The sequence below is a fragment of the Lepisma saccharinum genome, chromosome 7, assembly GCF_977018435.1.
Source record: "Lepisma saccharinum chromosome 7, izLepSacc3.1, whole genome shotgun sequence".
NCBI classification, from domain to species: Eukaryota; Metazoa; Arthropoda; class Insecta; order Zygentoma; family Lepismatidae; genus Lepisma; species Lepisma saccharinum.
Window position 1 is genome coordinate 25,622,125 of NC_139235.1, and position 24,084 is coordinate 25,646,208.

The window sequence follows — 24,084 nt, forward strand, 5'->3', positions numbered from 1 at the left end:
TATCTAGATAAAGTTCATGTAAATCGAATGGTGTAATTGTAACGATATTATATTACAAAGAATATTGTTTTCTGCAATTTACAGATTGTCATTAACAGCAATTGACTGCCATGTCCAACGCAATAATGAGAGAACGTCTTCACAAGGGACAGAATCATCTTCACTGCCGTAACTATGAGGGTGTAGAGGCTGTCGGGATGGGATTGGGAAAGAAATTGTAGTTCTGACATTCGGGACTGAAAAAAAAATTCAATTTCCCTATCGGGTCGAAAAAAATTCGGGACGGGGTCATTCCATGTCAAATCATCCAGAATTTTGTGAAAATGTCACCCACCATCTCCGATTTTGATGAAATTCCTTATGCTTATAGAACTTTTGATGCTGATTACAAAATATGACAACTTTTTTAAAATTTTAAAATCCTTCAACTGAAATTTTTACAAAATAAAATACCTATTTATAATTTACACATTGTTATCTTATCTACACTCATACTTTATGTAGTTACAGTTAAACTGGTATACATCATGATCAAATATACTGGATATAATGAATACAACAACATTTATGTTAAAGAAAATATAAAAATAGCAAATAAATATAAATAATTTAAACAAAATCTAAATCTTTCTTTGATCTACCCAAAACAAATGTTTGTACAATTTTGGATTTAGTTTTTCCAATTGGCTTAAATAACAACTTCTTTTTTCAATGGAACAATTCCAGATTTTTAGATTATCACTGTGATGGTTACCACTGATATTGCCAGTTTTCAAATCTATTACAATGTATACATTAGTTGCTTGTTTGTCAATTACCATATACGGACCTTCATAGACCTCACAGTACTTTTTAGGGCGATTTTCTAGGAGGCTGCTAAGATAATGGGTTTTTACAAATACCAGGTCTTTTATTTTAACTTCAGGTCTATTTTCATGTTGCAAGTTGTACCTGTCATTCCTTTTCTTCCTTGCTTGGAAACCCTTTACAAAAGCCATGTATAGCTTATCTTTCCACAGAGAAATTTCATTAGGCGGTAAATTAAAATGATTCAAAATAAATGAGTTAAGATCTCTATTTAGTTGTAACTCGGAGGGAGCAAATCCTAGCTGTGTGTGTACACTATCATTTAGTAAGCTTACAACTACATCTATATATTTCGGCCAATCTTTGTGGTTGTTTTTACAAAACACACGCATAAGCCGGTTGAGTTCAGAATGAATTCTCTCAACTAAATTAGAACTAGGGTGATATATTGGGGTATACGCCAATTTTATACCTAAGCTTGTTAAAGTGTCCACATATTTGTTAGAATGAAACACCGTGTCGTTATCACTGACTAACCTGTGTGGAATGCCAAAATGCCTGACATATCCTTCTAGCAAGGCTTTTACAATACTGTTGGCCGTACCTGACCTCATTGGATAAGCGAACAGATATTTAATGTTAGCATCTTGTAAGGTTAGAAGAAACCTTTTCCTTGCGAGCCTTTAATTAATGGTCCTTGTATATCTAAAAACAAATAGTTTCACCCTGGTTACAATGTTGTTGGAATATGCCCTTGGACGGATGTCTACTCGGCTTCGTTCTCATACATAGTTCACAATCTTTGATATAACTTAGAATACCTTTTCTCATACCAGGCCAAAAGTACAGTTTCCTAACTCTTCTGAGTATTTTTTTACAACCAAAGTGGCCCATATTGTCATGATAATTCCTCAGTATTACAGAAACTAAAGATTGAGGTATACATATTTTCCAGATGTTCTCAAAGTGAAAATCTCTTATCATCAAAATTCCATTGCATACTTTATAAAACTTTTTCCAATTTCTACACCTTTGAGGTAAACTTACATTTACATTTTCACAATTGTTCAAATAATCAATAATAGGTTGAAATAGCTTACCATTGTACTGTTCTTGGACTAACAACTCTACAGGTATATCTAATACTTCATTTTTAAACCTTACATTATTGTTGATGTGCATCAAAATCGGCTCTGACTCTGAAAATTGTCTGGACAATAAGTCCGCTAGGCCATTGTCAGATCCTTTGCAGTATTCTACAATGAACTGGTATTTTTGAAGTTGAAGGGACCAACGCAATAATTGAGGGTTCCAATTCTTCGAATGGTTCAGCCAAGTGAGACACTTATGATCACAAACTAAAGTAAATTCTTTACCCAAAAGATATTGATTACATTTCTCAATACAAAATAAAAGACTTAAACATTCTAGCTCGGTTATAGTGTATTGTTTCTCATAACCTTTCAGTGTACGACTTACATAACTTATTATTCTTTTCTCATCATCAATTATTTGATACAAATATCCTCCAATGCCAAGTAAAGAAGCATCTCCTTGGACATAAAACCTTTGATTAAGATCAGGATGAAATAGTTTAGCATCATTAGAAATTTCTTGCTTGAGTAAATCAAAACTCTCTTGTTCCTTCTTAGTCCATATCCATTTCTTACCTTTCCTTAACAATTCATATAAAGGTGCACATATGGTAGCAAAATTTGGAATGAATCTTCTCATCCAAGAGAAACAACCTATTATTTTTTGAAGTGTCTTTACATCCTTCGGAGTAGGAAGATTAAGAATAGCCTCTACTCTCTCTGGATTTACTCTTATACCTGCTTTGTCAATAATGTGACCCAAGTACAATAACTTTTCTTTACAGAGGAATGTCTTCTTGAGACGTACAGTCATACCACTCTCTCTTAATTTAGAAAATACACTTCTTAAATGTTCTATGTGACTTTCTAAAGATCCACTTCTAATGCATAAATCATCAACATAAATGATAACATTCTCTGACAGAATGTCGCCTAATACCTTGGTCATTGCCATCGTAAATGCTTGTACTCCATTACATGTACCAAATACTAAACGTTTGTATTGGTATTGTCTACCTTCAAACAAAAATGCAGTATACTTTTTAGATGACTCTGACAACAAAATCTGGTGAAATCCAGAGGACATATCGACCAGTGATACATATGGTCTACCAACAAATCCTTGTAATGCCTCTTCAATATTAATTGGTCTAATTTGACTAACTTTTTGGTGTTGATTAATATTCCTGAAGTCAGTACATACCCTTACACTTCTATCAGACTTAGGAACAATTACTAGTGGATTTAAATAAGGTGAATCAGAAAGTTCTATAATGTCCCACTCAAGTAATTTTTGAATATGATCTCTAACATTTTGTCTGTAATGATAAGATATTCGATATGGCTTAGAAACTAAAGGTTCTGTTGTATCTAATTCAATATGATGTTCATATTTAGTACATAAACCAGGGTTTTCATCAAACAGCATCCTAAATTCAAGTAACAAATCAAACAGTGGCTTCTTTTCATCTTCATCGAGTATTTCAGCTTGCATAGCTTTTAATTTAAGATCTTCTACACTAGCAACAGTTATTTCCTCTTTTGGCTTTTGGGTTACATTAAGACAACTACTCTCTGCCTCTTCACTCACATCAAAAGTTGGACGAGATATAGGTAATAATTTAACTAACCTTTCACCTTGTTTGGTGTGTAACAATAAAGAATATTCCTTGAAGTTTACAAGAGCCTCTACATTATACAAAAAATTTAAACCTAAAAGAATTTCTACTGTCAAATCTTTGACGACAACAAACTGAACAAAAAACATAATATCTTCAATTTCTATATCCACACAAAATTTTCCAAGTACTTTCTGTTTTCTTTTTCCAGAATAGTCAAACAAAATAATGTCTTCTATTGGCTCTAATTTAGGTCTGGTGACTTCGCTAGTAATACTTTTCCATTTGTTCTCTGACATCAAACAAATGTCGCTACCACTATCTACTAAGCATTTACTCTCTATCCCATTAATATTTGCAAAGATAGAAGTTGTATTCTTGACTTTGTTCCTGAGGTTTTCAGGTAACATTAAGTTATTAGAACTATATTTCGCTTCTTCTTCTAACAAGTCTTCATAAAAATTAATATCTACCCTACATACATTTTTAAGGCATGATTCACAGTTTGGTTTACTAGAATTTTCATTACAAAGTTTGTTTCTTAAATCTTCAGTATTAAGATTGGCTACTGACACAATATTCTCATCTTCGTCTATGCTATTCTGTGTCACAATAACAATAGACTCACTATCTAGTTTAAAGGTTGTTCAGGCACAAACCAGGGCGCATTCACCCTAAGTGAAGACCCACCATTACCATTTTCTATTTCTTCCCTAGTACTAGATCTAGGTTCACTTCTTTGAGGATTGTTTTGAACATCATCGTGTGACACAGTGCTTGTACTAGTATTTCTATACCTAGGCCTGCTATTATCAGCACTTATACGATTTTGGTTACTATAATTGTATCTACCTCGAAAGTTACTATTTCTATAGTTATTACCAGAATATGGAAAACGGTTTACTCTCCAAGACCTTTGACCAGATCTACTATCATTACTACTATTATTATCAGTGGCATATCTCCTGAAATTACCAGAATTCCTTACATTAGTCTCATGGCTTGTATTAGAATTTTGCATATTGCTTACTCTAGATTGATTATTTCTTTTAGTTTCATTAACAACTTGTACTTGTCTAATACCAACAGGCCTTCCATCTCTCCTACTTTCACCTTCAGCACTTGCATACAAAGCTTCATGACGCGCAACCAATTCCGCAGCGGTACCAAGACTAATATTAGGTTGATTTAAGATTGCTTCTCTAACTCTATTTGGTAACTGTTGGGCTACTAAAATAGGTTTTTGCTGTTCTGGCATGTCTGGCTGAATGGAATTTAGTAAATTAATCTGTGACCAGAAATAATTTAACAGAGTTTGTCTACTTTCTTTGCTGTATCTCTTGCACAAGACATTTGCAAGACATGTTGACTTCCACGATGCACTTTCAAAGGCGTTAAGAAAAAGAACCTTAAAAGAACTATAATCTACAATGTGTAGTTTCTCCTGAGAGAACCAATTTTTAGCAACACCTTTTAAAAGCATTGGTACATACTTCATGTAATCTTTTTTGGGAACATTTAACATATCCAAGCGATCCTCAACCTCTTGAAGAAATTGTGACGCCAAATAATCCATCCTAGTTGCAGTAAATTTAGGTAACCTATCTAGATCAGAGTACTTAAGTGTACTAGGTACAAACTTCCTTCTGTAACTACTACTTTTGTAATCAGTTCCACTTTCCGAACTACTATCATGAAATTTATCTCTTGACATGCTTTTTGCAACTGTACCTCTCTTATAGCTACTTACAGATTTACGTTTAAGCCCCCTTAACTGAACTTTAGTTTCAGAGCTAGAAGATTTTACATCTGAATCAGATTCTCCTTTACGTAATGGTCCTTGCTTTCTAAACGTGATATATTCAGTTTTTTCAATGGGTAAAGAAGCTTTCTTTGCTTCCCTTTGCTGTTCAGACAATCTAGAAACATCAGGACTAACTAAGCCTTGTACTCTAGTTTCTAATCCTAAAGAAGATTTTACCGGTTCAGCAGTTACTCTTAAAATGGAAAAATCATTCGTTAAATCTCTAACTTGATACCGAATATTCTCCAACTTATCATCTAGAACCTCATATTTGTTAGTAATCTCTGTAAGTTGTTGTAAGCAACCCTTAACAGTAATGTCATTACTAGATATTTTCTGTTGAACGGTTTGAACGCTCAAGTGTAGATCTTGAATAGTTTGTCCAGACTTAACACTATTTTCGTTAAATGTACTATTCAACTCATCAATAGCAACTTCATGCCCACTAATGTTATTAAACAACTCCTTCATACTACTTTCATTTCCATGTACAAGGTTGACTAAACTTTCAAACTTCTCTTGAATCATTTCGAGTGTTTTCTTAATTTCTATGCATTCATTTTCTACCTGTTTTACATGAGAATCGAAAACCTCTCTCAATTTTTTATGTTGATTTACACACGTAACAGAAACCTCGTTCATCTTCTCTTCCAATTTCGTGCTCAAGTTGACCACTTGTTCCTTTAGTTCGACCAAATTATCAGACACTTTCTTTTCGACTCGTGCTTCCAATAATTCGAAGTCTTGCCTTAAGAGACCTTTGCTGGTGCCTACATTACTTACACTGGCCTCAACACTATTAATATCCGCTTTGACGTTACTTTCAACACTGTTAATATCAGCTTTGGCATTAGCTTCAACACTATTAATATCGGCTTTGACATTAGCTTCAACACTACTGATATCGGCCTTCACACTACTAACTTGTTCCGCGAGTCTAGATTCAAATTGTTTAAAGAGAAACTCCAATTACTTTTTTGTAGCCATTTTCGATTTCCGTTACTGCTAGCTAAGAATTTTAGTCGCAGTATTCAGTACAACTATTTTATAATTTCGGTGCTACAATCACAGCACGATAAAGTTATTCGTCACTCTTCTTTTCCACATAGAAAAAGTTCAGTACTTACGTTCCAACATCACAGACGAAAAAGTTGAATTCTTCCATCTAACAGCTACAACCAGATTCTAACGACGTACACGATCGAGTCCTCCTGTTCGTGCGCCATACTTATGACGACGGGAAGTAATAAGAATCAGTTTCCTTGACTTACTATTTATTCGACACAAACACGTAATTGCAGGTATTACATCCCGTATAAACGTCAAGCCACTGCTCGATACCCAGTCCGACGTCAAGCGATCTGCCGTTTCAACTACTAGCACCTCCCCCTTTCCACCTCGCTCGAGCCGCGAGGCATGAGGAGCTCTGAGGTAGTCTACCACGTCACAGCGACGTTCCTACCTCAATACACTCGAGTACACAATTAATCACATGATACAACTGTCATAGCAATCACTGACACATTGTACTGTGGGTTGTTGTTATTTCACCCTAGATGATTACTAAGAAATTATGCCTTGAATACTATTTCTACGGAATTGGTACATAATTGCCGTACTTGTTGCTTTATACTATAGAAGTCTATACAAGTATTTTTACTGTTCCAACCATCCCGTCACAAGGATATTTTCTGTGTTATGTGGCGAAAAAGCTCCATTTCAAAAAACTTCAATCAGCTCAAATGTGTAGTATTAATTCTTACTTCATATTACGTATCCCCATGAAGAGTAGCCAAAAAAGAACTTCCATATTGAGATAAAATGCACAAGAAGAATGCTCTCGAAGATAAATTTGCTAAACTTGGGAATGTTAATAATGATGAATATATATATATATATATATAATTTTTTAAGAAATGAAGACTGTTGAAACTAATTTACAGTGGAACGTCGATTTTAAGTTATCCAGGAGACCAAGATGAAAAAACTTAATACATGGGAAACTGTAAAATCTTGGAAAATTTCTAAACAATTTGCTATGTTGGGACCACCACGATTTAATGCAAAATGAAGGAAAATGTAAAATCGAGGAACTTAAATCGGGGTTCCACTGTAATTATTACTTGCAAATTTTAAATTAATATATAAATTTGGGAGAGGGCAAGAGCTCCCTTTGCCCCCGCCAGGTTACGCCTATGCTTACATTCACACATAGTGAACATAAATTTTGAATATTGTAGCTTGTAGCTGTAACTTCAGGCTTTGTGCTAAATATATAAGCATTTTTAATAAGATTTACTCTTAATGTCATTTTATGCAAATTATTTTTTTATCACCCTGTCTCTGAACCGCCCATCCCAATTTTTCCATCAGGCATTAGTACACACTCTGAGCTAGCATCATATAAAATAATGGGGAAATTGAAGGGGGGGGGGGCATTGCATGAAATTCGCTCTTGAAGTTAGTCATTTATTTTTCTAAAATAATACATAAAACTATATATAAAAATACATGTTTATTGATACATTCATCTGAAACGTTATTTAAATGAAAGTTTATACTAGTCTGAACAAAAGAAAACAAACTTGAAGTTTCTACGGCAAACCCGAGGGAAGATACGATCGTTTATAACCTAATGCGTGTCATTCAAAGTGGAGCTGCATGTGGCGTACAGGGAGTTCTTAAAAAGCTCGTAACTTCTGAACCCCTTGACCAATTTTTAAAAAGTTGTCATTTTTGTAATCAGCATCAAAAGTTCTATAAGCATACCGAATTTCATCAAAATCGGTGATGGTGGGTGACATGGGCTGGATGAATTGACGTGAAATGACCCGTCCGGGAAATTTTCAATTTTTCCAGATACGTTGAAAATCTTGAATGGTACACACTATTTCCTCTTCAAGTGATTGCTTTTGCACTCCTGGCATAAAAACTGTTATTTTTTTAAAAAAAAATCAGTCACGTATAGACTAGTGCAGAAAATATCAAGAATTATCCTAGTTTAAATAAGATCCTTTGGAATTTCTCGTTAGTTCTGGATTACGAAAAGTCGGGATCTCACCTTGATAATTCACACCCCATCACTTTGAATTATTACTTTTCTTACAGTACCCTCCCGCACGTAAAAACATGTATGAGAGGTACCATGGAAGTAGTACAGTGGGCCCGGTTCGCAAACCGAAAATGAGGCTCGGTGAGGCTCGCAGTGTTGCCAACCTCTTATTGGAAAAAATCACCAAGGTTTTTATCTTGGTCTAACCTAACTTAAAGCAAGAAGCTGGCAATACTGCTTGAGGCTGTTTTTGCAGTGTTGCCAACTTTTTACTCGAAAAAATCACCAAGGTTTTTTTTGGTCTAACCTAACCTAAAGCAAGGAGCTGGCAACCTTGCTTGAGGTTTTTTTTTGCAGTGTTGCCAATTTTTTACTCGAAAAAATCATCAAAATAGTGGGGGTGCCCAGGTTCTGCGCCAGAAAATGAGGCTCGGTGAGGCTCGCAGCGTTGCCAACTCGGGCGAGGCGTAGCCTTTTATGGTGTATGTTAACCTCACCAGCGTTGCCAACTCGGGCGAGACGTAGCTTTTTACGGTGTATGTTAACCTCACAAGCAGCGTTGCCAACTCGTCGTAGCTTTTCACGGTGTATAATTTTTTAGTTTTTTTTTTTGTGTGAGTGTTCGTGTTCGGGCGAGGCGTAGCTTTTCATGGTGTATGTTAACCTCACTTGTTGCCAACTCACCTCACGAAAATTTCACCAACTGATATTTTGAAGCCTTTCACGGTGTATGTTAACCTCACCAGCGTTGCCAACTCACTCCATGAAAATTTCACCAACTGATATTTTGAAGCCTTTCACGGTGTATGTTAACCTCACCAGTGTTGCCAACTCGTCGTAGCTTTTTATGGTGTATGTTAACCTCACCAGCGTTGCCAACTCACTCCACGAAAATTTCACCAACTGATATTTTGAAGCCTTTCATGGTGTATGTTAACCTCACCAGCGTTGCAAACTCGTCGTAGCTTTTTACGGTGTATGTTAACCTCACCAGTGTTTCCAACTCGTCGTAGCCTTTCACGGTGTATGTTAACCTCACAAGCAGTGTTGCCAACTCCTCACTCGAAAAAATCACCAAGGTTTTTATTTGGTCTAACCTAACCTAAAGCAAGGAGCTGGCAATACTGCTTGAGGCCTTACAGTGCATAAAGCAATTTGCCAACCTACTGGTATTTTTGCCATAGCTTTTTTACAAAAAAAAAAAAGAGAGGAGAGAGAGAGGGAAGAGTTAAACAACCGACAGTGTTGCCAACTCCTCACTTGAAAAAAATCACCAAGGTTTTTGTTTTGGTCTAACCTAACCTAAAGCAAGGAGCTGGCAATTTTGCTTGAGGTTTTACAGTGCATAAAGCAATTTGCCAACCTACTGGTATTTTTGCCATAGCTTTTTTACAAAAAAAAAGAGAGGAGAGAGAGAGGGAAGAGTTAAACAACCGACAGTATTACCAACACCTACCTACAGCTTTTTTACTTGGCAAGGGTTTAGCCAATTTAGCAAGGAGTGCCGGCAACAAATATATACTGCCGTAAAAGGGAGAGAGGGATGGATGGATGGATGGCAACACAGTATGTGCGTGCGTGTGTGTGTATAATATGTAGTATTATTAACTAGAGTGTGTTGGCAACCTACCTGCAACTAAAAAAAAGATAGAGATGCCAATATTGCTGTAAGATAAAGAGAGAGACTAAGCTGACAATAGTGGTGAGCGAATATGTCTTATTTCCAAGTCCCCGGCGCCAATGTATCTAACCTAACCTAACCTAACCTAACCTAACCTAACCTAACCTAACCGACAACAAACACATACTGCCGTAAAAGAGAGAGAGATGAATAGATGGTAACACAGTATGTGTGCGCGTGTATAATATGTAGCATTATTAACTAGAGTGTGTTGGCAACCCACCTGCAACTAAAAAAGATAGAGATACCAATATTGCTGTAAGATAAAGAGAGAGACTAAGCTGACAATAGTGGTGAGCGAATATGTCTTATTTCCAAGTCCCCGGTGCTAATGTATCTAACCTAACCTAACCTAACCTAACCTAACCTAACCTAACCTAACCTAACCGACAACAAACACACACTGCCGTAAAAGAGAGAGAGATGAATGGATGGCAACATAGTATGTGTGTGCGTGTATAATATGTAGTATTATTAACTAGAGTATGTTGGCAACCCACCTGCAACTAAAAAAGATAGAGATACCAATATTGCTGTAAGATAAAGAGAGAGACTAAGCTGACAATAGTGGTGAGCGAATATGTATTATTTCCAAGTTCTGGGTGCCAATGTATCTAACCTAACCTAACCTAACCTAACCTAACCTAACCTAACCGACAACAAACACATACTGCCGTAAAAAAGAGAGAGATGGATGGATGGCAACATAGTATGAGTGTGCGTGTATAATATGTAGTATTATTAACTAGAGTGTGTTGGCAACCCACCTCCAACTAAAAAAAATAGAGATACCAATATTGCTGTAAGATGAAGAGAGAGACTAAGCTGGCAATAGTGGTGAGCGAATATGTCTTATTTCCAAGTCCCCGGTGCTAATGTATCTAACCTAACCTAACCTAACCTAACCTAACCGACAACAAACACACACAGCCGTAAAAGAGAGAGAGGGGTGGATGGATGGATGGCAACATAGTATGTGTGTGCGTGTATAATATGTAGTATTATTAACTAGAGTGTGTTGGCAACCCACCTGCAACTAAAAAAGATAGAGATACCAATATTGCTGTAAGATGAAGTGAGAGACTAAGCCGGCAACAGTGGTGAGCGAATATGTATTATTTCCAAGTTCTGGGTGCCAATGTATCTAACCTAACCTAACCTAACCTAACCTAACCTAACCTAACCTAACCGACAACAAACACACACTGCCGTAAAAGAGAGAGAGATGGATGGATGGCAACACAGTATGTGTGTGCGTGTGTGTATAATATGTAGTATTATTAACTAGAGTGTGTTGGCAACCCACCTCCAACTAAAAAAGATAGAGATACCAATATTGCTGTAAGATAAAGAGAGAGACTAAGCTGGTAACAGTGGTGAGCGAATATGTCTTATTTCCAAGTTCTGGGTGCCAATGTATCTAACCTAACCTAACCTAACCTAACCTAACCGACAACAAACACACACTGCCGTAAAAGAGAGAGAGATGAATGGATGGTAACACAGTATGTGTGTGCGTGTGCGTGTATAATATGTAGCATTATTAACTAGAGTGTGTTGGCAACCCACCTGCAACTAAAAAAAAGAAGATAGAGATGCCAATATTGCTGTAAGATAAAGAGAGAGACTAAGCTGGCAACAGTGGTGAGCGAATATGTCTTATTTCCAAGTTCTGGGCGCCAATGTATCTAACCTAACCTAACCTAACCTAACCTAACCTAACCTAACCTAACCTAACCGACAACAAACACACACTGCCGTAAAAGAGAGAGAGATGAATGGATGGTAACACAGTATGTGTGTGCGTGTGCGTGTATAATATGTAGCATTATTAACTAGAGTGTGTTGGCAACCCACCTGCAACTAAAAAAAAAAAAGATAGAGATGCCAATATTGCTGTAAGATAAAGAGAGAGACTAAGCTGACAATAGTGGTGAGCGAATATGTCTTATTTCCAAGTTCTGGGCGCCAATGTATCTAACCTAACCTAACCTAACCTAACCTAACCTAACCTAACCGACAACAAACACACACTGCCGTAAAAGAGAGAGAGATGAATGGATGGTAACACAGTATGTGTGTGCGTGTGCGTGTATAATATGTAGCATTATTAATTAGAGTGTGTTGGCAACCCACCTGCAACTAAAAAAAAAGATAGACATGCCAATATTGCTGTAAGATAAAGAGAGAGACTAAGCTGACAATAGTGGTGAGCGAATATGTCTTATTTCCAAGTTCTGGGCGCCAATGTATCTAACCTAACCTAACCTAACCTAACCTAACCTAACCTAACCGACAACAAACATACACTGCCGTAAAAGAGAGAGAGATGAATGGATGGTAACACAGTATGTGTGTGCGTGTGCGTGTATAATATGTAGTATTATTAACTAGAGTGTGTTGGCAACCCACCTGCAACTAAAAAAAAAGATAGAGATGCCAATATTGCTGTAAGATAAAGAGAGAGACTAAGCTGACAATAGTGGTGAGCGAATATGTCTTATTTCCAAGTCCCCGGCGCTAATGTATCTAACCTAACCTAACCTAACCTAACCTAACCTAACCTAACCGACAACAAACACACACCGCCGTAAAAGAGAGAGAAATGGATGGATGGCAACACAGTATGTGTGTGCGTGTGCGTGTATAATATGTAGTATTATTAACTAGAGTGTGTTGGCAACCCACCTGCAACTAAAAAAGATAGAGATACCAATATTGCTGTAAGATAAAGAGAGAGACTAAGCTGACAATAGTGGTGTGCGATGTCCTCCCTCTTCTGTGCAATATGATATTATGATGTTACTGTAGTTTTTGACGAGGATTACGAGTTAACTAAAAAACCTACAACTAGAGAGAGTTGCCAGCATGCATACACTGATGTAAGAGAGATAGATGACTGGGGGGGGGCAGTATTTCCGGCTATTTACAATAGCGAGTGTACTTCTTGTTTTTTTTCAAAAGCTAACAATAATGATGGAATTTCATGCTGACGCATTTATTTTGTTCAAAAATTCGTGTTCAGCACAGATAATGCTATATAATTTTCACATCAGCTCAGCCATCTGTTGAGAAATAATGACGTCAGGTAACAGCATTAGTGGGGGTGACATGATGAATTTACGAAAGTAGGAAAATGACATTGCTAAAATTGAAGTATAGAACTATTTTCTAGAGCGGATTTCTACTAGTCCGCGTTGTTAACCTACATATTACTCCTCAACTAATAAAACTAGAAGCTTGAAAACATCAAGTCCTATTTTTATTGTGAGCGGAAAGTCAAACGAGAAAAAAGAACGGTGAGTTGCTTCCCGACAGCATCCGCTGTCTGATCGCAGGTTCTTCGGGGTGTGGGAAAACAACACTGCTCGTGGACAATTTTCTCCTCGCACCGAATTGGTTAGATTGGAAGAACAGACACCTCTACGTATTTTCGAAAAGTCTCGAACAAGCGAAATACAAGCAACTGATGAAACTGTACGATGGTCTGGATATTGCAACGCTCGCTTCGGAAATAAAGCCACTCGACGATTGTCGTGAAAATTCAGTCGTTGTGTTCGACGATGTCATCCTGGAAAATCAAAATGAAATTCGCAATTTTTTCACGCAAGGTCGTCACAAAGGAATAGATTGCTTCTTCCTAGCTCAAACGTTTTCCAAAATTCCAAAACAGATAGTACGCGACAACGCTAATTTCATATGTTTGTTTCGTCAAGATCACACCAACCTCAAGCATGCGTACGATGACTACGTAGGCGGAGACATGAACTACAATCAATTTTCGGAACGCTGCTGCTCCCACTGTTGGAACAGTGACGATTTCGGATTCGCGACGATCGACATGACGAGGAAACCCAACGACGGAAAATACAGAAACAAAATCAACGATTTTCTAAACGTTGCAACGTTGTGAGAAACGACGTGTATAAATAACGTTATGACGAAATGAAAAATCGAAGACGAAAATCTCAAGCTTCGCGAAGCTTGAGATTTTCGTCTTCGATTTTTCATTTCGTCATAACGTTATTTATACACGTCGTTTCTCACAACGTTGCAACGTTTAGAAAATCGTTGATTTTGTTTCTGTATTTTCCGTCGTTGGGTTTCCTCGTCATGTCGATCGTCGCGAATCCGAAATCGTCACTGTTCCAACAGTGGGAGCAGCAGCGTTCCGAAAATTGATTGTAGTTCATGTCTCCGCCTACGTAGTCATCGTACGCATGCTTGAGGTTGGTGTGATCTTGACGAAACAAACATATGAAATTAGCGTTGTCGCGTACTATCTGTTTTGGAATTTTGGAAAACGTTTGAGCTAGGAAGAAGCAATCTATTCCTTTGTGACGACCTTGCGTGAAAAAATTGCGAATTTCATTTTGATTTTCCAGGATGACATCGTCGAACACAACGACTGAATTTTCACGACAATCGTCGAGTGGCTTTATTTCCGAAGCGAGCGTTGCAATATCCAGACCATCGTACAGTTTCATCAGTTGCTTGTATTTCGCTTGTTCGAGACTTTTCGAAAATACGTAGAGGTGTCTGTTCTTCCAATCTAACCAATTCGGTGCGAGGAGAAAATTGTCCACGAGCAGTGTTGTTTTCCCACACCCCGAAGAACCTGCGATCAGACAGCGGATGCTGTCGGGAAGCAACTCACCGTTCTTTTTTCTCGTTTGACTTTCCGCTCACAATAAAAATAGGACTTGATGTTTTCAAGCTTCTAGTTTTATTAGTTGAGGAGTAATATGTAGGTTAACAACGCGGACTAGTAGAAATCCGCTCTAGAAAATAGTTCTATACTTCAATTTTAGCAATGTCATTTTCCTACTTTCGTAAATTCATCATGTCACCCCCACTAATGCTGTTACCTGACGTCATTATTTCTCAACAGATGGCTGAGCTGATGTGAAAATTATATAGCATTATCTGTGCTGAACACGAATTTTTGAACAAAATAAATGCGTCAGCATGAAATTCCATCATTATTGTTAGCTTTTGAAAAAAAACAAGAAGTACACTCGCTATTGTAAATAGCCGGAAATACTGCCCCCCCCCAGTCATCTATCTCTCTTACATCAGTGTATGCATGCTGGCAACTCTCTCTAGTTGTAGGTTTTTTAGTTAACTCGTAATCCTCGTCAAAAACTACAGTAACATCATAATATCATATTGCACAGAAGAGGGAGGACATCGCACACCACTATTGTCAGCTTAGTCTCTCTCTTTATCTTACAGCAATATTGGTATCTCTATCTTTTTTAGTTGCAGGTGGGTTGCCAACACACTCTAGTTAATAATACTACATATTATACACGCACACGCACACACATACTGTGTTGCCATCCATCCATCTCTCTCTCTTTTACGGCGGTGTGTGTTTGTTGTCGGTTAGGTTAGGTTAGGTTAGGTTAGATACATTAGCGCCGGGGACTTGGAAATAAGACATATTCGCTCACCACTATTGTCAGCTTAGTCTCTCTCTTTATCTTACAGCAATATTGGCATCTCTATCTTTTTTTTTAGTTGCAGGTGGGTTGCCAACACACTCTAGTTAATAATACTACATATTATACACGCACACGCACACACATACTGTGTTACCATCCATTCATCTCTCTCTCTTTTACGGCAGTGTATGTTTGTTGTCGGTTAGGTTAGGTTAGGTTAGGTTAGGTTAGGTTAGGTTAGGTTAGGTTAGATACATTGGCGCCCAGAACTTGGAAATAAGACATATTCGCTCACCACTATTGTCAGCTTAGTCTCTCTCTTTATCTTACAGCAATATTGGCATGTCTATCTTTTTTTTTAGTTGCAGGTGGGTTGCCAACACACTCTAGTTAATAATGCTACATATTATACACGCACACGCACACACATACTGTGTTACCATCCATTCATCTCTCTCTCTTTTACGGCAGTGTGTGTTTGTTGTCGGTTAGGTTAGGTAAGGTTAGGTTAGGTTAGGTTAGGTTAGATACATTGGCGCCCAGAACTTGGAAATAAGACATATTCGCTCACCACTATTGTCAGCTTAGTCTCTCTCTTTATCTTACAGCAATATTGGCATCTCTATCTTTTTTTTTTTAGTTGCAGGTGGGTTGCCAACACACTCTAGTTAATAATGCTACATATTATACACGCACACGCACACACATACTGTGTTACCATCCATTCATCTCTCTCTCTTTTACGGCAGTGTGTGTTTGTTGTCGGTTAGGTTAGGTTAGGTTAGGTTAGGTTAGGTTAGGTTAGGTTAGGTTAGATACATTGGCGCCCAGAACTTGGAAATAAGACATATTCGCTCACCACTGTTGCCAGCTTAGTCTCTCTCTTTATCTTACAGCAATATTGGCATCTCTATCTTCTTTTTTTTAGTTGCAGGTGGGTTGCCAACACACTCTAGTTAATAATGCTACATATTATACACGCACACGCACACACATACTGTGTTACCATCCATTCATCTCTCTCTCTTTTACGGCAGTGTGTGTTTGTTGTCGGTTAGGTTAGGTTAGGTTAGGTTAGGTTAGGTTAGGTTAGGTTAGATACATTGGCACCCAGAACTTGGAAATAAGACATATTCGCTCACCACTGTTGCCAGCTTAGTCTCTCTCTTTATCTTACAGCAATATTGGTATCTCTATCTTTTTTAGTTGGAGGTGGGTTGCCAACACACTCTAGTTAATAATACTACATATTATACACACACACGCACACACATACTGTGTTGCCATCCATCCATCTCTCTCTCTTTTACGGCAGTGTGTGTTTGTTGTCGGTTAGGTTAGGTTAGGTTAGGTTAGGTTAGGTTAGGTTAGGTTAGGTTAGATACATTGGCACCCAAAACTTGGAAATAATACATATTCGCTCACCACTGTTGCCGGCTTAGTCTCTCTCTTCATCTTACAGCAATATTGGTATCTCTATCTTTTTTAGTTGCAGGTGGGTTGCCAACACACTCTAGTTAATAATACTACATATTATACACGCACACACATACTATGTTGCCATCCATCCATCCACCCCTCTCTCTCTTTTACGGCTGTGTGTGTTTGTTGTCGGTTAGGTTAGGTTAGGTTAGGTTAGGTTAGATACATTAGCACCGGGGACTTGGAAATAAGACATATTCGCTCACCACTATTGCCAGCTTAGTCTCTCTCTTCATCTTACAGCAATATTGGTATCTCTATTTTTTTTAGTTGGAGGTGGGTTGCCAACACACTCTAGTTAATAATACTACATATTATACACGCACACTCATACTATGTTGCCATCCATCCATCTCTCTCTTTTTTACGGCAGTATGTGTTTGTTGTCGGTTAGGTTAGGTTAGGTTAGGTTAGGTTAGGTTAGGTTAGATACATTGGCACCCAGAACTTGGAAATAATACATATTCGCTCACCACTATTGTCAGCTTAGTCTCTCTCTTTATCTTACAGCAATATTGGTATCTCTATCTTTTTTAGTTGCAGGTGGGTTGCCAACATACTCTAGTTAATAATACTACATATTATACACGCACACACATACTATGTTGCCATCCATTCATCTCTCTCTCTTTTACGGCAGTGTGTGTTTGTTGTCGGTTAGGTTAGGTTAGGTTAGGTTAGGTTAGGTTAGGTTAGGTTAGGTTAGATACATTAGCACCGGGGACTTGGAAATAAGACATATTCGCTCACCACTATTGTCAGCTTAGTCTCTCTCTTTATCTTACAGCAATATTGGTATCTCTATCTTTTTTAGTTGCAGGTGGGTTGCCAACACACTCTAGTTAATAATGCTACATATTATACACGCGCACACATACTGTGTTACCATCTATTCATCTCTCTCTCTTTTACGGCAGTATGTGTTTGTTGTCGGTTAGGTTAGGTTAGGTTAGGTTAGGTTAGGTTAGATACATTGGCGCCGGGGACTTGGAAATAAGACATATTCGCTCACCACTATTGTCAGCTTAGTCTCTCTCTTTATCTTACAGCAATATTGGCATCTCTATCTTTTTTTTAGTTGCGGGTAGGTTGCCAACACACTCTAGTTAATAATACTACATATTATACACACACACGCACGCACATACTGTGTTGCCATCCATCCATCCATCCCTCTCTCCCTTTTACGGCAGTATATATTTGTTGCCGGCACTCCTTGCTAAATTGGCTAAACCCTTGCCAAGTAAAAAAGCTGTAGGTAGGTGTTGGTAATACTGTCGGTTGTTTAACTCTTCCCTCTCTCTCTCCTCTCTTTTTTTTTGTAAAAAAGCTATGGCAAAAATACCAGTAGGTTGGCAAATTGCTTTATGCACTGTAAAACCTCAAGCAAAATTGCCAGCTCCTTGCTTTAGGTTAGGTTAGACCAAAACAAAAACCTTGGTGATTTTTTTCAAGTGAGGAGTTGGCAACACTGTCGGTTGTTTAACTCTTCCCTCTCTCTCTCCTCTCTTTTTTTTTTGTAAAAAAGCTATGGCAAAAATACCAGTAGGTTGGCAAATTGCTTTATGCACTGTAAGACCTCAAGCAGTATTGCCAGCTCCTTGCTTTAGGTTAGGTTAGACCAAATAAAAACCTTGGTGATTTTTTCGAGTGAGGAGTTGGCAACACTGCTTGTGAGGTTAACATACACCGTGAAAGGCTACGACGAGTTGGAAACACTGGTGAGGTTAACATACACCGTAAAAAGCTACGACGAGTTTGCAACGCTGGTGAGGTTAACATACACCATGAAAGGCTTCAAAATATCAGTTGGTGAAATTTTCGTGGAGTGAGTTGGCAACGCTGGTGAGGTTAACATACACCATAAAAAGCTACGACGAGTTGGCAACACTGGTGAGGTTAACATACACCGTGAAAGGCTTCAAAATATCAGTTGGTGAAATTTTCATGGAGTGAGTTGGCAACGCTGGTGAGGTTAACATACACCGTGAAAGGCTTCAAAATATCAGTTGGTGAAATTTTCGTGAGGTGAGTTGGCAACAAGTGAGGTTAACATACACCATGAAAAGCTACGCCTCGCCCGAACACGAACACTCACACAAAAAAAAAAGCTAAAAAATTATACACCGTGAAAAGCTACGACGAGTTGGCAACGCTGCTTGTGAGGTTAACATACACCGTAAAAAGCTACGTCTCGCCCGAGTTGGCAACGCTGGTGAGGTTAACATACACCATAAAAGGCTACGCCTCGCCCGAGTTGGCAACGCTGCGAGCCTCACCGAGCCTCATTTTCTGGCGCAGAACCTGGGCACCCCCACTATTTTGATGATTTTTTCGAGTAAAAAATTGGCAACACTGCAAAAAAAAACCTCAAGCAAGGTTGCCAGCTCCTTGCTTTAGGTTAGGTTAGACCAAAAAAAACCTTGGTGATTTTTTCGAGTAAAAAGTTGGCAACACTGCAAAAACAGCCTCAAGCAGTATTGCCAGCTTCTTGCTTTAAGTTAGGTTAGACCAAGATAAAAACCTTGGTGATTTTTTCCAATAAGAGGTTGGCAACACTGCGAGCCTCACCGAGCCTCATTTTCGGTTTGCGAACCGGGCCCACTGTACTACTCATGGAGGACAGAAGATTAAGTTCTCTCTGTTTGATATCTGTGCATTTTGAATAAGTGCAAAAAGACACAGAACTATCAACAAAGTGATAGATGTTTATGGAGAGGAAGCAAGGCGAAACCAGTTTCTATATAAATAGGAAGACTGGAGTCTGAACTTGCATGAAACGTGAAAGTATTTTTAATTCTATCTGAATTTTATGATTTGTAAAGTAATAATAATAAAAAAATAATAAAATTATAATAATAGTAACAACAACAACAATAATACCAGTTCTTATGACTGAAGGGCAATATATGAAATCTTACTATGCCCCCCCAGAGGTAAAATGGTACAGGCGGCCTTAGAGTGGGCATCCCCCCCCCAAGCAAAACGTTTAATTCGCACAGTGGGTATAGGGGAACATTTCGTATGTACTGGCACATTGCGCTACGACGTTAGGGGTCCTTTGATTTCCGGCCTGGGCATTTATCAATTTCTTCATGTCATCACCCATCCCCATCTTCGCAAAGTAGCCAAAAGTGGCACAAGAAGCCAAGTAAAATAAAGCATATCAATCAAACAAACAAAATCGTGTGCAGTAACCAGATGAAAAATTGTGAAATACTATATATATTTTTTAATTTACTCTTCTGCGCACTCTCAAGTGAATACGGCTTGACACTCTGTCGCCTCTCCCCCCTCAATTAGAGGCACGACCTCAGGCTCCACATTGGCACTGAATTCTCTTTCAGGAGATTCTGGATTCGATATCCCTGGAGGCACATAGTGGTTCGGATACAACTTTAAACTGTAGGTCCAGTCCAGATTAGCTTTACCGTGCATAAAATGGACTTGTGACACCAAATCAATCAATAAATCTTTCATGGAGATTGACAGTATCCTGCGTTCAAAAAATGCACTTGCACGAGTATCCATACTACCACCCACCATCTCCACGCAACCACCAAAACTCACACGTAAAAAGAACAGACGCCAGTTACGGGGTCGAATACCTGCCTGAGCACAGGTGTTCTTTGTGAATGCCACTTCACCACTTACTTCATATTAACCCTCATCTCCTATTTCACGATTAGCCAAAAGAGGCCAAAAAAGTGGAGTAAAATAAATCAATTGATTCAATCAAAAATTTGGATGTGCTGTTTCATTACCTTTTCATTATAGTGCAGGAATCCTTAGAAAGAGCGTTTCGCGGGCTAACAGCAGACGTCGCTCGCACACTATTGCCGATACTCTCGTGTCGTCTGCTCCTCAGCCGAACAAACAGGCCGAGGTAGCAAGAGGCAGAGAGGTCACTCACCCGTCCAGAAGGGTGCAGCGAGCTAGCTCTGGCAACCGGGCTCGCTCATTCGCGGACCTGCTTGGTTCTCGCAGACAAACATATTGTCGTCTGCTGTAAGCCCCCGAAGCGATCTTTCTAAGGCCTCCTGCACTATAATATACTGTATATGCTGTGTTTCTTCCATGATGTGTGTATGTGTGTGACGTAACTGATTTTTTTTTATTTAAAAAGATGTGCAAACCCTATTACCCAGTGGCGGCGAATAAGGGTAGGCGGGGGAACAGTTGCTCCCTCACCACTTTTTGCTACTCTTGCCCCAGCACTATGCTAAACCTTACCTGCAAAGGGAAAGTAAACTGTCTTAGCCCAAGTTTTGCCACATTGCCCACCCCCTCCCCAGTTTCGAAACTCAATCGCCGCCACTGCTATTACCACATGCCCAGCCTAGCCTTCAGGTGGATACATTAAGATCGATATATTACACTGGTAAACACACTTTTTATTGCCAACGAAATGAGAGTTATTTTAGGGTATCTTTACCATTGTGATTTCGAATATGATATCAGTTTTTCTGGATTGGCTCTAGTTTTTCAGCAATGGCTGTCCTTTAAAAAACATAAAAAAGCATGAAATCTGATTGTTAATCACTCTTAATGGTGAGAAAAACGTCGTTTCTGAGATTTTCTTGTGTGCAGGGTGTCGAAACAATCACGTTGAAGATCTCAGCAATAATCTGCCACACTAGCGACGATGGGGAACCAAAACGGGGAGGGGGAGGAGGCAGGTGCAAGGACAGTTTAGTCTCCCTTAGTAGACATGGCTTATCATTAAGTGACCATAGTGCGGAGACAAAAAGTAAGTGGGAAATGTCCGTCACACCCGTCCTAATCGCCACCACGGATCTGCTATCTCGTATCTGTCCCATCTACTTTGAAATATTTCCTCCATCATTTCCTTTATATCTTGGTGGGACCTCTCCCCTTGTTTTTCATTAAAATCACCAAGATTATCTGGAAAATTGTAAAAGTGAATTTGCAGGAAATTTTATCTTTATGCTCAAATTAATACCAAAATATTTGAAGTTTGTGAGCAATTTTTGTACCAGTTCTTCATAGCTTTCGTGTTTGTGATTGCCGAAGAAGTTCTTGACAACTGACTCATAACTGAATTATGTAGAAGCTTCAATATCATGCTTAAAATTAGAGATTTGAATCATTAGTGAGTTTACGGGTTTGAGGCCCATCAAACATTGCTATTTTTAATTTATCAATACTCAGTCCATGAAAGAATCTATAGATGTAATGAAACACTCGCCACCTTTATCCAAGACTTAACGAACTACTTTAATATGCAAGATATTCTTCCTTTACAAAGTCAGCCATGGTTTTCTTTTTTCTGCACAGCATATTCACCACAAATGCAGCACAATCCATCAGGATCATTTATCCGGCCTTTTCTTGAAGAACTCATGTTTCATTCCCCTCAACAATAGCTATAAAACTAAAAAATAAAACAAATAAAGAAAAACGAACTTTTAATAAATATATTCTGTACAATGGATGGACTAGATAAATATTTTTATATTCTAATATAAAAGCCATGCCCTATTTCATGTCAACACCTACAGCTCTTATTGAGATAAACTTAAAATCGAAGGATATCAAGTATCTCAAGAACTAGAGCCAACTTGTCAAAACCGTTGTTCGTCTTAGTTAAGCACAACCAAAATACCATAAATTCGTTCAAAAATTTTTGTCAACTAAAACAAAATATTTTTTGTAGACCTCTGTTATCTTAGAAATTGTTTCAACAAAGTATGGCATCGCAGTAATCTACTTTGGAATATTCTTTTAGAAATCAACATTATTTTAGGCAACAAAACTAAATTGGTTATTGCCTATTTCTGCACTCAAAGACTACGAATCTCTTCATAGGAACAGAGTAGGGATATATGTATAAAACCCATAACCTACTTAGGTAGATTTAGAAATGTCTATATTGTGAGGGGTCTACGCTGCCGAATTTATATTTTTTCCAATGTGCCTGTGATCACAATCGCCCTTCTCGATGTCGTAGTGGTGACGCTCTCCGTTTGTAACAAAGGGTTCCCAACTGTAGGTCAATTCCCAATTAGCCCAACTGACTTTAAAATAAATCTTTGACAAGGTTTCGACCGTTCGTCACTGAAGAGATTATGGAGATCAGAATTCACATCGCAGTACACAAAGATCAGCTCATCCTTGCTGCTGAGCTCCTGAACCATGTAAATGTGTTCCTCATCATAACCCATGTGCCTTTGAAAGAGATAAGGAAGGACGCGGTAAATAATCTCCCTAAATTGGACAAGAATAGACAACGTTGTAAATTCTGTAGTCATACACACTGTATACTAAGTGCAATGTAAATCTTTCTTTCAATGACGATAGCAATTATTTTACCATTATCATGTGAAAATTGATGAAACGTTTGTGCATAAACTCTTTGTATAATATATATCATACTCATAAAGAATGATGGGGTGATCCACGTAGTACACCCAATTGTCTTCCTCACTTCCACGTCGTACACCCTAGACTGCCTTCGGAAGACTAACGAGGCTCTGGCGTCTGGACGTAAGGCCAGTATAATCTTCGTAGGACTGTGTGTTGTCCTTGTTTGTGCTGAGTGCACCTTTACAGCCTCAGCTTTTAATTGAATTCAGAATATTTAACTCTCTGACATTACAGTTACGTGTTTAATTATATTTTAGATAAGGAAAGAAGCTGGACCCCGTATCATGTCACGGGTTGAAAATAGCCTAAGTGCTGACGCACCCAAAAATAAATTCAATCAATCAATCACAACGAATGACAAATGACTTTCGTTTTTTTTCTTTACTATACTAGAGCCGTTGTGGTTTCGGGTGCGAACCTTCCTCTTTCACCTTGGTTGTTGCTTCACTGAGGGGTGTAAGCGACGTCATTGGTCACTTCAAGGGTGGCTTTTCTTCTCGTCACAGCAGACGTTCGAAACACCCAATCTGACAAACATGTTTTTTAAATCTTCGCGAGCTCTTATCCTGTTGAAGGTCGGAAATAACGCTCGCCTTACTTTAACAGAAACCCAGTTTTTAACATCTTATTTTCTGAAATGTAGATGGCAGAAGCAGGCCGAGGCGAAGAAAGTAACACTATGTAAAGCCTCATCTCATTGCAAGCACCTAT